We start from the raw sequence: 14,566 nt of genomic DNA, 5'->3' as shown, positions 1-14,566 counted from the left end.
TAAATTTGACTCTAGACTTATGTATTCTAAGGAGGGATTCTGTTCCCCAAAACCTAAAAAGTAATATAAACTCCCTAACTATACTTTGCCTTTTAGACATAGTCTTGGCTCCTACACATCCAGCGTTCTTCACTTTTGTTCTTTTTCCTATTTTTGCATACATTTGACCAGCTTCAAGTCCAGTGAACCCCAGATCAAGTTTTAAGAACTGCCACTTTAGGTACTTTTGTCCATGTTCATCCTTTGTGTCAATTAAAGAAATTTACCACTAAAAAAAAAAAAAAAAAAGCTGGTAATACATTTTAACTAGTATACCTCCACTTGCAAAATTACCAAAACCCAACTAGTAACTAGTGGCAAGAGCCCAACTGTCACCCAGCTTTTGCGTGCAAGTCTGAAAGGGGCTTTAAGAGTAATCTAGGATTGTCAGTGTATGAATTTTTATAAATTCAGGTTGATTGAAAGTTGAGGAGCAAATGTATAAATTTAAGGATAAAGGACATGGTTATCTTCATTTTATAAATGAAAAAACTTAAACTTGGCTGCTAAATGGAGATGCCATATTTTTGAGGTTCAAATCTCATGTTCTTTCTACACTAGACTATCTCCTACCCAACTTCCTTTGCTTCTAAATGCATTACCCCTTTACCCATCTGTAGCTACCTCCAAAAGAGCAGAAAACAGAAATTTCTAGGACCCTGCTAACAAGTCACCTTAGTGGGTACCTTTGCCAGAGCAACCTAGAAATCTGCCAACCTTGACTCTCAGAGCCAGGCAGGGCAGCTGTGGGGCTCATCTAGTTCCCTTTCACTGTAAGATGGGGAAGCAGTGACTCCCAGAGAGGCCATGCCTAGAGATGAGGCTGGAATCAGGACCAAACTTCACACCCAGGTCTTCCAGCTGCCAGCATGTGTCAAAGTGTGACACCTGGACCTCTGTGTGATGCCAGGTGATTTCAAATAGAATGTGGAGAACATTGTTACATTAGCACTTATGTCTTATTCCAATGTATATTAGAGAAAAATATAACTAGCTCTTTATCCTTAGGATGAGGGTAAGTCTTTGAAAAAGAGCTATTAAGTTGTAGTACAGGTGAGACCTGCAAATGGCAAAATCTGTGGAGGCTGAAGGCAAATGCTGGAACTTGAGGAAACACTTTGTCTCCATTGATGGTTCCTGCTCTGTCTCTCCTGTGCTGGTCTGATTCACTGTACCCTGTTCCTGTGCTGCCTCTTGCCTGCTTTCCTCATGTCTTGAGTACCAAGTAGTCACATTTCCCTGACCTTTATTGGTGTCACTGATCCCCTGAAGGAAATACCTAGAAGCTGACCACTTCTCCCCACCAATGGGTCTCCCCCAGCCCAGTGTGTCCAGTATTTATTTTTGAGGCTTCAGGATGAGGTAATGAAATTTTATCTCCAAATCCTGTCAGGTAAGAGGAGCAGTTAGAAATTCCCACTTAAGCATGTCTTCCAGATTGTGAAATGAAGGTTCCTAAAGTACAATATAGGAAGGACTATAGACTGTTCTGTGCACATTCACAGAAGCTCCAGGGCTATGCAGGACTGATGTATATATATGGCCTTTCTGTCTCCAAGCCCATACTTGAAACTCCCAGTACTGCCTTTTCCTCGCCACAGCTTCTCTCCCCCTATCTGCTGCTATCTGGGCGCCGTGGGCTGTACTTACAGTCGCCATGTGGAGTGGCTGATACCAGTTGTATTACAAGTTGGGTCCTCTCCTGGGGGTTGGTGTCTTTGGCCTTTGAGCAATCACTTGCTGGGGGTGGACTTTCCCCAAGGAGTTTCTGTCATTGTGTAGAGCATTCCAGATTCAGTCTCTTGGGTTAGAAGGGACCCTTTAGGTCAGCTAGTTTGACCATCAGGACTCATATCTTTACACCATCCTTCCCAGAGGTCATGCAGCCTTGACTTGGCCTCATCTAGGGAAATCTCTCCCCTCTGTATTTCATCACTTAACTCTTGAGACAAAAATCCAAACAAAACATACCTGCCCTTCCCCCCCCCAGATTGTGGAGACTTGATGGTTCTTAATGAGGGGTTTGTTGTTAGTTGGTGCTGGAATATGCATGAACTATGACCCTAAAGTAGGGGTTTCTAACATTGCTACAGGTCATCAACCTCCAAGGGGAGCCACAAGAGACCTAAGATGCCTTGAAACGAGACACAATTTTGAGTATGTGTTCAGTTTTTTGGGAATAGGATTTATAGGGTTCATTATAGTATCTCCAGAGATCCTTGATCCAGAAAATGAGTCTGAAGGGAGACAGCAGGAAGACAAAAATAAAGCAGGGGTGAGATATGTCCCTTATCGTGAGCAAGACCTGTGCCACCTTTTGGACACCTTATCTGGGGTGCTCTCCAGGCAATTTCCTCCTTCAGGCTTTTTGTTCATTTTCTGGGAAGCTGGGCTGCTTTCCTGCTCTTATCTTTTCTGTAGGTTCCCCCTTCTCTTGTCTCTTCATACACATACACAGAACCTTGTAGAAATGAGTGGGAGTAAATATGTATGAAGCAATCTTTACAGCTTTCTTTGTGGTCCCAGGTGTTCCTCTTCCATTATGACACACTTGATGGGATTGGAAAATTATTCTGTTATTTTGGAATTTGGCATAATGAGTATATTTTCATAAGGAGGTGATTGATGAGGCAGAGAAATAGTTCCTAGTCTCTGTGATGAAATAGCAAGTTAAAAAAAAATTCTTGGAACTATTAGGGCAAAGATTCCTAACTCTCTTTTATTCTGTTTTATTTCCCAACACATTTCTGCCCCATCAGATGGCATAGACCTGTTTTTAAGGTTAGAAATCTTTTGTCGTGTAGAAAAGACAAGGCTAGGGATTTGAGGTGACAGTTGTTCTGAGGCAGCCTATTAACAGTAAGAGACCATGTGTTAGGAGACAGATGGCTGGTTGCTAGCCATAGTACTGTCTCTATTTGCCCAGGAACTTCAATCAAGTTAGCCTTTCTGGGTCTCATCTGTAAAGTGGGAATGATGATGCTGGCTTTCCCTATTTCATCGGCTCCTTGAGAGGCTCAAAGGGGAATAGATGTGAAGAGTGCTTTGTAGGTAAGGAGATGCTGTCTCTGTTCGGCTCTTGCATTTTTTAAATGGTGCTGAAGGTATTGGCGTTTGGTTAGGATGTTTAAGATGGGCGGCTGTGAGGTCATTACTGTTTAGTGTCAGGTTAAAATTCTCCAGTGCAAAGAGTGTTGTAATAGAGAACAGTGTAGAGAGGCTTCAGAGAACGTATTGTATAGGTTTTTTGGGGTTTTTAACCAGATCAGTGAACACAGTTGTATGGACCATCTCTTAAGCATGGAAATACGTTTTTAATACTTATTCATAGTGATGAAATTAGCCTAAAAGAAAAGGGGTGGGCTTTAAAAAAAAAAAAAGTGGGATAGAAGCGACTATATCTTCTAAGTGGAGCACACCCATTCCTGTTTCCCCTCAACTCCCAAGCCTTTGTTGTGGCTGTCTCCAAATGTTTTTTTGTGTGTGTGTTTTTAATGACGTGTATCACGATTGCGCTCGTAAGCAGTTGTGTCTTTTAAAGAAAGTTCAGTGTTCCTAATTCTATTTTCCATTTACAAAAAAACCTTTCGGCCTGGCCAGGCATCGCTCAGCCGTTGAGCATCGACCTAGGATCCAGGCAGTTGGGGTTCAATTCCCAGTCAGGGCACATGCCCGGGTTGCACGATCAATCCCCAGTTGGAGGCGTGCAGGAGGCAGCCGATCAATGACTCTCTCATCATTGATGTTTCTATCTCTCTATCCCTCTCCTTTCCTCTCTCTGAAATCAATAAAGACATATTTTTAAAAAAAAACACCTTTTGTTAACTATCCTGCATAGTTGTTTCATATTTGAATTATCGAAAAGTCTTTTTATTCTTTCTGCTTTCATCTAAAACACAATTCCCAAACATTTTGGTCACAGGACTTCTAGGTGCTCTTAAAAATTACCAAATACCCCAAAGAGCTTTTGTTTATGTAAGTTGTATTTATTGATGTTTACCTTCATAAAAATTTATATTGGAAAAAATGAAAATACAGTGGTACCTCGGTTTTCGAATGTAGTCTGTTCTGGAAACCCGTTCGGGAAACCCGTTCGAGTTGTGAAACGTTGGAAAACCAAGGGATCCACAGCCGACAGCTGGGCCTCAGGATCTTGCCCTCAGCAGAAGCCGTGTGGCATGTTCGACTTCCGAGGCATGTTCGAAAACTGAAGCATTTACTCCCGGGTTTACGGTGTTCCTAAACCAAAATGTTCAATGGAGACATTTGAAAACCGAGGTGCCACTGTATTTAATTCATTTAAAGGTAACACTAAACCTATTACATGTTAACATGAATAAAATATTTAATGAAAAGTTAACTATTCAAAAAAATTTAGTGAGAAGAGTGGCCTTGTTTTATATTTTTGCAACTCTCTTGAATGTCTGGCATAATAGAGGAGAGCGAATTCTCATATCTATTTCTGCATTCAATCTGTTGTTTTGGTTGAAGAATATGAAAAAAGTCCAACCTCACATAGATGTGTAGTTGGAAAGAGGGAGGAGTATATTCATAATTTTTTTAGTCCTGGTTGGTGTGGTTCAGTGGTTAGAGTGTTGACCAGAGGGTTCAATTCCCAGTCAGGGGCACGTACGTGGGTTGCGGGTTCACTCCTGCCCCTGGTGGGAGCACATGTGGGAGGCAACCAGTCAGTGTGTCTCTCTCACATCAATATTTTTCTCTCTCTCACTCTTCCACTCTCTGTAAAGCAATGGAAAACATATCCTCAGGTGAAGATTAAAAATATATATATATATTTTTTTTTTAAAAAAAGGAAAAGCAGTGTGGGGGAAAAAAGTATCTTCTGGTGAGGATTAACAACAAAAAAATCTTTTCAGATAATTGTGGATATTCTTCGCTACATCACAATTCTGCTAAAGGCTAGTTGCAGTGTGGAATCTCAGGCTCAATCCGTGAACCTTTTGTACTATGTTACATTAACATTCATTGGTTTATTTTGCATTTTGAAGGGATCTTTTACTGAGGTGTGATTGGTGCATTGATCATTTGGAAAATACTACAGATCTTTTAAATGTTGACGTACATTTCATTATACAATATCAAAAAATTGTATTTGTTAATATCACCACCAGTCTCATCAGAAAAGTCTTGGGAAGCTGTTAAGCTCGCAGGAGTGAATGCAAGTGTTCAAAAAATTCTAAGTTTTGTTTAAGACTTTGAGCTTGATCATTGCTAACAAATGCTTGTCAGGCTCACTTTGTTTATTTTTGAGAAAACATCTGTCAGAGACCTAAGGCTGAATTACTTAAATTTATCTGTTTGCTGTTCTTTCAAGTAAAAGTGGTATTCCATGAAGAGAGTTGCTAATTCAGCTCAAAATTCAGAGAAATTGCCCATGTGCTTTTACTCAAGAAAAACATTGTACATAGGTAAGGAACAGAAGTGCTTCATGCATACATCCATAGAATAGTGTTCTTGAAAAGATGTGTACCTAAATAAAACAAATGATTTTTAGTGCTTCATCAAGGACTTCCTTAAGTAGAACAGGTATTTTTTTCCTGTGAATGGGTGGCAGTGAAGACTAAATACCTTGACTGCTATGCTAGTACAATTTAGTGTCATTGCTTTGATTTGTGCTAAGGCAGTAACAATTTTACCTGTCATTACTTCTCTATCATCAGTGCAAATGTCATCACAGTGACAAGGGCAAATAATATCTTAATATTATGAAAATAATATTAAGGGATCCCAAGGGCTCCACAGGCCACACTTGGAGAACCACCCGTCTAATACACGCTCACAACACTGAGAATCTTTCCCCAATTGACTGCTATTCTGAGAGCACCCTTTCCTTCAGAAGTCTTAAGTATCTCCAAAATCCTTCACTCAACAAAAGCACCTGTTATGTCAGGCTCTTTGTTAGGGAAATAGCACTGAGTAAGAAACAATCTTTATTCTCCAAGAATTTTCTTGGGTGGTTTGGGGACCATGGGGAGAAAACAGGTAATTAAGGAATTATAGTGTAAGATAATTCCTTAAAGAGAATAATGTTAAAGGTGATAGCCAATAAAACGAATGCTGAATTTTAGATCTCACTGTGAACTCTTGATCCACATGACAGGTCTATCACCAGGTCCTCTCCTTCCATCAAATCTCTTTAAAATGTCCAAGTTAATTAACCTTTAGAAATGTTTTCACCCATAATTGTGCTTGGCTCCAGGCAGTGTGTAGTTTTGCGCTTATACATGCACGTGGTGTTTCCCCCTTCTTATTTTATTGTTCTTTGGCTTTTGTGCTTCTCTGTTTCATAATTACAAGTGTGTAGCCTTGTGCCAGTGTAGCTGATAACGCATGTTTCTTTCCTTGTCCTTATATTTAGATATAAGCGTTTACCTGCTTTAGCCATGTGTTGGGTGATGTAACAGTGTTGGTCTTATTTGGGGGACCGTCACCCCTCAAGTTATGTCAGGACAATACACCCAAGAGGCTGCTCAGGAAGGAAAACTTCTGAGAGAAGGCTTGTAGAAATAGCCGCCGTTCTGTTTCCCTGTGGTCTCCGTCCCCACGATCTGCCCCGCGTCTTCAGTTCACGGAGTCAGACTTCCTTGGTGGGATTTCCATGAAACAGCTGAATCCCGCCTGGGTCATCAGTGGCAAAAGTCAGACACGTGCTCGCCCGTCTGGAAGCCAATAGTAACTTTTGGCAAAGAGCTGCCTCAGGAAACCCCACTGCTTGGAGGCTGCTGCTTCCCGAACAAACGACCCGGTTAAAACTAAGTCTTTTAACAGAACAAAATAAAAGCATAGACGGGATAGTGAGGAAGGCTTTTCCCCTTGGCAGTGGTGAGATGTTAAAGGAGCTCCAAAAAGAGTGCGGGGAAGTAACGTAAAATTCCTTTACTGTTTCGCCGCTGAAGGGCTGGGGAGAAGGGGGCGGAGATGGGCTCGGGAGAGTCTCTGGCCCTTTAAGAAGGAGGGACAGGCAGAAGACTCGGTACCTTAAGAGCCTCTTTGTCTGGAAACCTCCTTATTTACCGTCCTGTGCTTCAACCAAACTTCGACTCGCGATTCACAGTGTTCCTCTACGCCACCGCCCCTTACGCCAGGCTCAAGTTGGCCTTGCGTGTGTGCCTGACCCTAAACTTTGCGCCCGCGGCGCGAACCCTGGGAGCGGACGCTTGTGCCGGGGTCGGGGCCCGGCGCTGCGCCGTTGGCGCAATGCGGGGCTCAGGGGCGGGGCTCCGGCGTGCGAGCCAATGAGTGGGCAGGGGGTGGGGCCGGGTTCGGTTGTCTCGCGCCTTGGTGACAGCTCGCGCGTGCTGATGATGGCGGTAAATAGAGGAGGGGGTGTCGTGGGAGGGGGCGGAGGAGGTGGGGGGGCAGCAAAGGGGTAGCTCCAGGGGGTGGGGGGACGGGGACCTGGGCGGCCAGGGAGTCCATTCTAAGACTCGGAGGCGGGGACAGGAGTCTCGGGCACACTGGCCCTCCCCTTTAAAGAAGCCAAATCCTCACACCGGGTGAGGGGCGACAAAGACAGCGCGCGCTTCGCGGGCGGGAGGAGCGGTGGCAGGGGGCGGGACCGCGGCGCCGGCGGGCTGGGGGCGCCCGGGGCGGGGGCCGGCGGGAGGCGAGAGCCGGCAGTGCGGGCGCGCGGGCGCTGGATTTTGGCGGGGTGGGAGACAACTGGGTTTAGGTGAAAGCCTTGAGGAGAAGAGGGGAAGGCAGGCTTGGGAGGCGGTTGCGGGGAAGGAGTCTAAGAATGAGATGGGGATTCAGGGGAGAAAGGGTTAGAAGGCAGGAGAGGAAGCCGGCCAAGGAGGTAGGAAGGAGGCAAGAAACAGGGTGGGTGTTAAGGAAACCTGGCAGGGAATGTGGTTAGGAAGACCAGGCTTGGAAGAGGAATCCTGGGGTTAGGTGGAAGAGCAAGGGTTTGAAGGGGCAAGCTTTGCAGGGCATGGCAGTGGGGCGAGGGGTACTGGGGTAAGAGTTGGAAGTGGGCGGCAACCAGGCGCGGAGCTGGGGTAGTAGTTGGGAGCAGAGGGGAGAGTGATTAAGAGCCAGACGTGACAAGGGTGTGAACTAGTGCGGAGCGAGAAGAGCTGAAGGACTAGGACTGGCGGTGGGTTGGGAACTGCGAGGTTCTGAGAAGGGTATGGGTTAGTGGTGGGCAATGGATGTAAATCCTTGAAAGTGAGAGAGTGAATGAAACACTGGACTAGCACCAGGTGGAGTTAGGAATAGGAGCGTAGTGGAAGGGTGGAAGGACATAGTGCTGAGAGACAGGCGTTTATAGGACAATTGGGGCACCAGAGAAGCTGAAAGGAAGAGAGTAAGGGTGTAAGATGATGGCGGCATGGGACAGGGTAACTGGGAATTGTGTTAATTGATGAGGTTCAGCAAGATCCAAGGTAAAAAACAGTGAAGTGAAGAGACAGGATTAAGAGTGGAGGGTAAGAGGAGCAAGGCAGAGAGGGCCCCAGGATTTAAAGGATGAGATAACGAGTAAAGGAAGAGAACAGGGTGAAGGGAAACCAGGGGAGTCCTGATGGATGCAGAACTGGGGTATAATGCACAGGGGTGGGAATCACATGTGCATGTTGTGGGGAGATACTCCAGAAGGTCTGCGCGGGACAGGGCACAGATGCTGTAGTGAAGGATCAAGTGTAGGGAGCCTTTGGTGCAGAAGAGGAGGAACCATGGTGAGTGAAAAGAGACCTAGAGATAGGAGTAAAAACTAAGAAGTAAGGGGGAAGGGCAGGAAAGGAATTCTTTGTTGAGAAGAGAACTGTGTTGAAACTGTGAGTCCTTTTGTCCATAAAAGTAGGAAATTCCAGAAACCTCTTTCTCTCTCCAAGGAATTTTGATTCTGCTTCTACCTTTCATTGTTTTTAATTTGACTTTTATGTCCACTTTGAAGAGATGAGACCCATTTTGATTTGGTTTTGTTGTTTTCTGAATGATAAAGCATCAACTCTGTGCTGAAAACCTCTTCATTTCACTAGGGTTGTGATCTTAGGAAAATGGGGTGTGTTTTGTTTTTTAGTTTTTTAACAGGGTGGCTGTGCCTGTGTAGTATGCTAGTGTTGTACCTGACAAGCACTGGGCAGGCAGAGTGCTTTATCCACAGCATTTTCATTTTCAATGGAGAGCCCACTGTTAGTGAGATAAAGACGAAGATCTTTTTGTTTTGATAATCAACCAGGTTTCTGCCTAGCTGTGTTTGGTGACTGGAGAATACTGAGAAATCATTTCAGAGAAAGGCAAATAACCAACCTGGGAAGTTTGCTGGAGAAGAGATTTAAATCAGGGCTGTGAGGGCTTTGAGTTCCTGAGCTGCCTTTAGCTTTGTGTGGGACATTTCATACTGTAGTAGGTAGCTCACCCACTTCGCAAAATGGAATAAAGAAAGGAAGATTTGTAGAATAGTGGAGGAGTTTGGAGTAGGATTTATCTTTTAGGTTAAATAATGAATTTATGAGTAATTTTTATCATGGAAAAAAACCTCTGTAAGATAATGCAAGCTGGAGCCTTGGACAGTTCCACTGCCTCTCCTGTTTTGTAGGTGTGAATAAAAAAGACCTTATTAATATTAATTTTACAGAAGCTTTTGATTTTTAAGACACTTGGAAATTAAAAGGAAGATAAGAAATTTGGGACAAAATTTAGGTTATTCTTACTGAGTGTTTTGACGATTTTTAGTCTGAAGCTTTTACATTTAGCTAAGAATATGAACAATTATACTTGATGGTTCTAAAGAATAGAATATAATTTACTTTAAAAAATAAAAGCTGTTCTTAAGAATCTTTTTCGAGGTTATTTCATTAGTGTACACTCAGATACATAAAGATACTTTTTTTTCAAAGTCATGTAAATTTTGGATTGCTACTGTTTTGTGGGTGTTTGTGTAAAAGCAAAGATTAGGTTGTAATAGCAAAGATTCAATTTTGATTTGTGGATATCGGAAACTGGTTATTAATAATATGAGTAATTTAGAATCTATCTGAATTCAGCTGCTAACTGTATTCATGGATTCTGGATTCTGTTAGGCAGGTGTTCAAGGTGACTAGATTGATTTATCAGTTTAACAGAAGATTTTTAAAAATTAGTATTTTTGCTGCTAAGTTTCAAGAAGGTTAGTCTTAAATATTAACTTTCAAACTGAAGAGTAACTTTGGTATGAGGTATGTGTTTCTGTGAGATGTGTGTGCGTATTTCCTTCATTACAGATGTATTTGGGCTGGGATAATTGGCAGACTGTATTCTGTGTATGGTATTGCCATTTTAATAATGTAATTGTTTTATACTTAGTGTTCTTATATAAATAAACTATTTTAGACTTACTAATTTGATAAAGAAGAAAACATAAGCTATAAGATCAATTAAGGGGAAGAGTCTGTTTCAGTCCTGTCTTTTGTTTCTATATGCTGCCATAGTGTGCTAAATCATCAATTCTCTGTGAATGGTTATTTCTCAGTTGACACTCCTAAAACTGAAAATGGATAATCTTTTAGTTCAACTGATAATATTTATCAGCAAGGACTCCAGTGATAAATTTAAGCTTTATTTTCATTTGTTCATCAAGTAGAATTCTATTCTATTTAACTTTATTTTGTTTATAATCGTATTTGCTAAGCAAAAAACTTTTAAGTTTATATTTTCAGGTTTGAATAAGTAGGTTGTATATAATTAAATGTCTTTCTGGTTAATCATAGATTCTTTGGATGGGACAAAACCTTGAAAGGACCTCTAGTTTATCCTGCAGCTTCAGTCAATATCCCACTTAAATCATCCCAGGTAGATAAAAAAATTTATACTATTTTCATAAATGCTCAGAGGTAATGTGGCAACCTTTGTAGATAATCTTTTCCAGCATTTAATTATTTTCTTTATAAGGAGAGTCTGCCTTCTATCTTACCAGCACACACTTAATGCTATATTTATATTTGTTCTCTTGCCCCATTCTCAATTTTTGAGTAAAAATACCTGCTTACTATAGTACTAAGAAGATGCTAGTTCATCATAAATTTAATAATAGTAGCTACCATGTATAGTGCTTTTGTGCCAGGCATAGTTGTAAACTCTACAGATTATAACTCATTTACTCCTCAAATCAATCCTGTGTAGTTGGCACTATTCCTGTCCCCATTTTATAGGTGAAGAAATAGAGGCTCCTTGAGATTAAGTGATTTGCCCAGGGTTATACTCGGACATTTCTATAGCTACTTGTTTGATAGCTGATAATCTACAAGTAATAGTTGAGGTTTTTCTTTTGTCAAGTAGTAAGTAAACGATAGGTTTAATATTTTTTACAGTTCATAAGGGAAATTTCTACCAAGTGGTGGAGGATAGGATTTGAACCTTGGCATTTTGCTGGCAAGTCTGTGCTCTGATTCATTGTGTTCTGTCTCTGCTTGACTGTTGTGAAGTCATCCTCTATCATTCTCTTCTCCAGATTAAACAGTGCTGATTTATTTTAATCCCTTAATGTGTCTTGTTTGCCAATCCTTAAACTATCCCTGTCGTTCTGTTATTAACTCTTTCTCAGGTTCTTTCTAGATGGGGAACCTGAGACAGACACCCTAAGGGTTATGTCTAATGCAAAGATTACATCAAGGCTCTTACATGCTCCTAATTTTTTCATTATAAAATTGTATTTATAAGACAAAATGACCCCAAAACAATAAAAAAATGCCTAACAGCATTGCAGATTAATGGTTACCGGTCCAGCTTTTTAGCTAGAAAAAGGCCCTGGACTTGTTATATATCCTGTAGGTTTGTAGATTAAAGATTGTTGCCATTGAGGCAAAATGGAACTCAGAGTTCAGTGCAGATATCCATAAGCAGTATCTCTTTAGATTGTTGCTGACTTTTTGCTCTCTTCTGTGTGTTTGCCTATGTAAATAACATACTAAGTACATTTATGCATGCTTTAATTTGGTTAAGTAAATTGATACTCATTTTTTTTAAATTAAGACTTTATTATTTTTGAAGTTTTTAATTGATTTTTTTTTTTAGAGAGAGAGAGAGAGAGAAAGAAACATTTATGTGAGAGAGAAACATCAATTGGTTGCCTCCTGTACGCTCCCTGGCCAGGAATTGAACCTGCAACCTTTTTTGGTGTGTGGGACAACACTCCAACCAACTGAGCCACCCAACCAGGGCAAGACTTTATCTTTTGCCCTTGCTGGTGTGGCTCAGTGGTTAGAGTGTTGGCCTGCACTCCGAACGGTTAAAGGTTGGTTCTGTTCCCAGTCAAGGGCACATACCTGGGTTGCAGGTTCCATCTCTGCCCTGGTTGGGGCATATGTGGGAGGCAACCAATGGGTGTGTCTTCCTCACATCAACGTTTCCCTCTCTCTTCCTTCCTCCTTCTCTCTCTCTCTCCCTCTCCCTCCCTTCTACTCTCTCTAAAAAAACTTAATGGGGGGAAAAAAGACTATCTTTTTAGAGCAGTTTTATGTTCACAGCAAAATTGAAGGAAGATATAGAGATTTCCCTTTACCCTCTGCCCCCAACATGCATAGCCTACCCCATAATCAACATCCTCCACCCAGTGATTCATTTGGTACAGTTGATCCATTCTTTTAAAAAGATAACTAATAATTAGTATTTACTAAGTGCCCAGCATGAGCTAAGTATGGCAATTAATTGAAACTCAACAACCCTATGAAATAATATCTCTTGTTAATACTAGATTCTTTTGGGTGACTTGATTTTTTTTTTTTTTTTTTTTACAATGTTTCAAACATTAGAATAGTTGCAAAAATGGTACAAGGAACGTATATATACCCTTATTTAAATTCACCAGTTTTCATTTGCCCCATTTGCTTTATCATTTTATCTCACTTGAGTATTTTTAAACAAGTAAATTTGAAGAAAAAAATGTACTTGAAGGCCTTAATTTTTGAAAGAGAAGGGAAGAATGTCTTGAGGGTATCAGCAAGTTAGTATTTGATTTTAGTCAAGCATGTGAAGCAAAGGAATCAGAGTGGATTTTGTGCTGTTACGGTTTGTTTTCTTCAGTCTATTATGAAAAACATTCTTTTACCTGTGAATGATGAATTTGTAGGCCCCTCCCACATCAGCAAAAACTATGTCATGGTGTAGCCCTCTGATGGGGACCTCCTCTGATGGGGAGTCTTCAGGATATGATAGGTATTGGTGATGTATGGGTAATTATTTTGTGAAAACAGGAGCCACAGGGCTGTTAACACCATGACTAACATGTATTCTGAAGATCCTTCTGTAGCTTCAGGGAGATGGAAAAGATCTAAGTGCAAAATGTATAAGAACATTGGTTGCAAGTCATACTAATAGGTTTGCCTTATGGTAAGGGAATGAATATAAATATTGTAACATCCTATTATCTCCCCCCAAATAACCTGAATTTGGGTAGTCTTTTCAGTTGTTGTCATATAAAGAGATTTAATTCACCCCATTCCCACTGCCACCTTCCAGCTCATCCTCAGTCTTTATTATTAAAATGGTAGCCTGTCCTTTTGATAAAGGTGTGACCTGCAGAATGAGGCCTGTCTGATTTCAGTGAAAGGACTATTCGCTGTATTCGGACAAATGTAAATACAGCACTTGTAAGCCTTTTTTCCTTTCCCCCCATTTTAAGTGATCCTCAAACTGATGAAATAAAGCTTCTTATTACAGCTGATTGTAATAATTAAAAACACTTTGCTTTCATAAGGACAAGAAAATTACAAATTATTTGGAATGCATTCTTCCTAGCCATGCATTATTGTTTTTGAGGCATGGGCAGTTTTTAGACTATAATACTGTTCCTTTGCCATTTACATGTTAATAGAAGTCTGAAAAGTAAGGCACTCTTCTGAAATGTTCAGGGTTGTTTTTATTATGTGTCATGTTGTAAACAGCATTCTGTGACAGGTATTTTCTTTCTTTGTCTTCTATTGAGCTAATTAGTAATTTACACTCTAGTAGCATCTCTTCCAGCCTCACTGTGTGAAAATGCCTGCTACTCTGTGTCTTCTGTGCAGCCTGGGCTGGCAGATGATTGGGGGCAGATGTTGGTTAGCACATCAGAAGGATCAAGGCTAAAATTTATTTTTGTGTTTTTAATAAATGTACAGGCTTTTGTATATGCTCTCCCCCTTCTCCTCCCCCCTCCCCCCACATTTAAATAGGAATGTTATGGCCTCCTGTAATCCAGAGCAACTGTCCTTGATTCAACTTTGGACTCTTTTCTATTCTGTCCCCACCCCCACCCCAATGTTGTGGGATTTGGGGAGGATTAGCAGGACAGTCTGGCATAGTTTAGAGCCCAGAATGCTGGTCTTCACTGCTCCCTCCCATTGTCAGACCTCAGAGCCTCTTGTCATTGTCTTTAGAACCCAGCGGCCCTTCTCTTGCTGGTATGTTATGTGAGGGGTGGGAGGGAAGTTAGGAAGTGAGTTAGAAAGATGCTTTCATAGGACACTCATATTCCTCCAAAGGAATGACAGGCTCTGCTTTGGATCAGCTTTTTCAAAATGCAGCTGTAAGTGACTGAAAGATAATT

General features: G+C 41.4%; 1 protein-coding gene across 4 annotated transcripts in view; it reads left to right on the top strand.

Moving 5' to 3' along the window:
• The window catches only part of USP49 (ubiquitin specific peptidase 49), a 94,475-nt gene that overhangs the window by 7,803 nt on the left and 72,106 nt on the right, over positions 1-14,566 (top strand). Inside the window, exon 1 of one of the 4 annotated variants that reach the window (XM_087817391.1) lies at positions 7,343-7,370. The exons of 2 other annotated variants lie outside the window; for them this stretch is intronic. The gene's annotated coding sequence lies outside the window, so the exon portion shown is untranslated. Of the gene's footprint in view, positions 1-7,342; positions 7,371-10,821; positions 10,834-14,566 lie in introns of those variants that run through there. One more of the 4 variants, XM_087817393.1, reaches the window with a different exon arrangement.

The sequence above is a fragment of the Miniopterus natalensis genome, chromosome 5 (assembly GCF_054644295.1).
Source record: "Miniopterus natalensis isolate mMinNat1 chromosome 5, mMinNat1.hap1, whole genome shotgun sequence".
Taxonomy (NCBI): domain Eukaryota; kingdom Metazoa; phylum Chordata; class Mammalia; order Chiroptera; family Miniopteridae; genus Miniopterus; species Miniopterus natalensis.
This window is presented reverse-complemented; position numbering and strand designations above follow the sequence as displayed.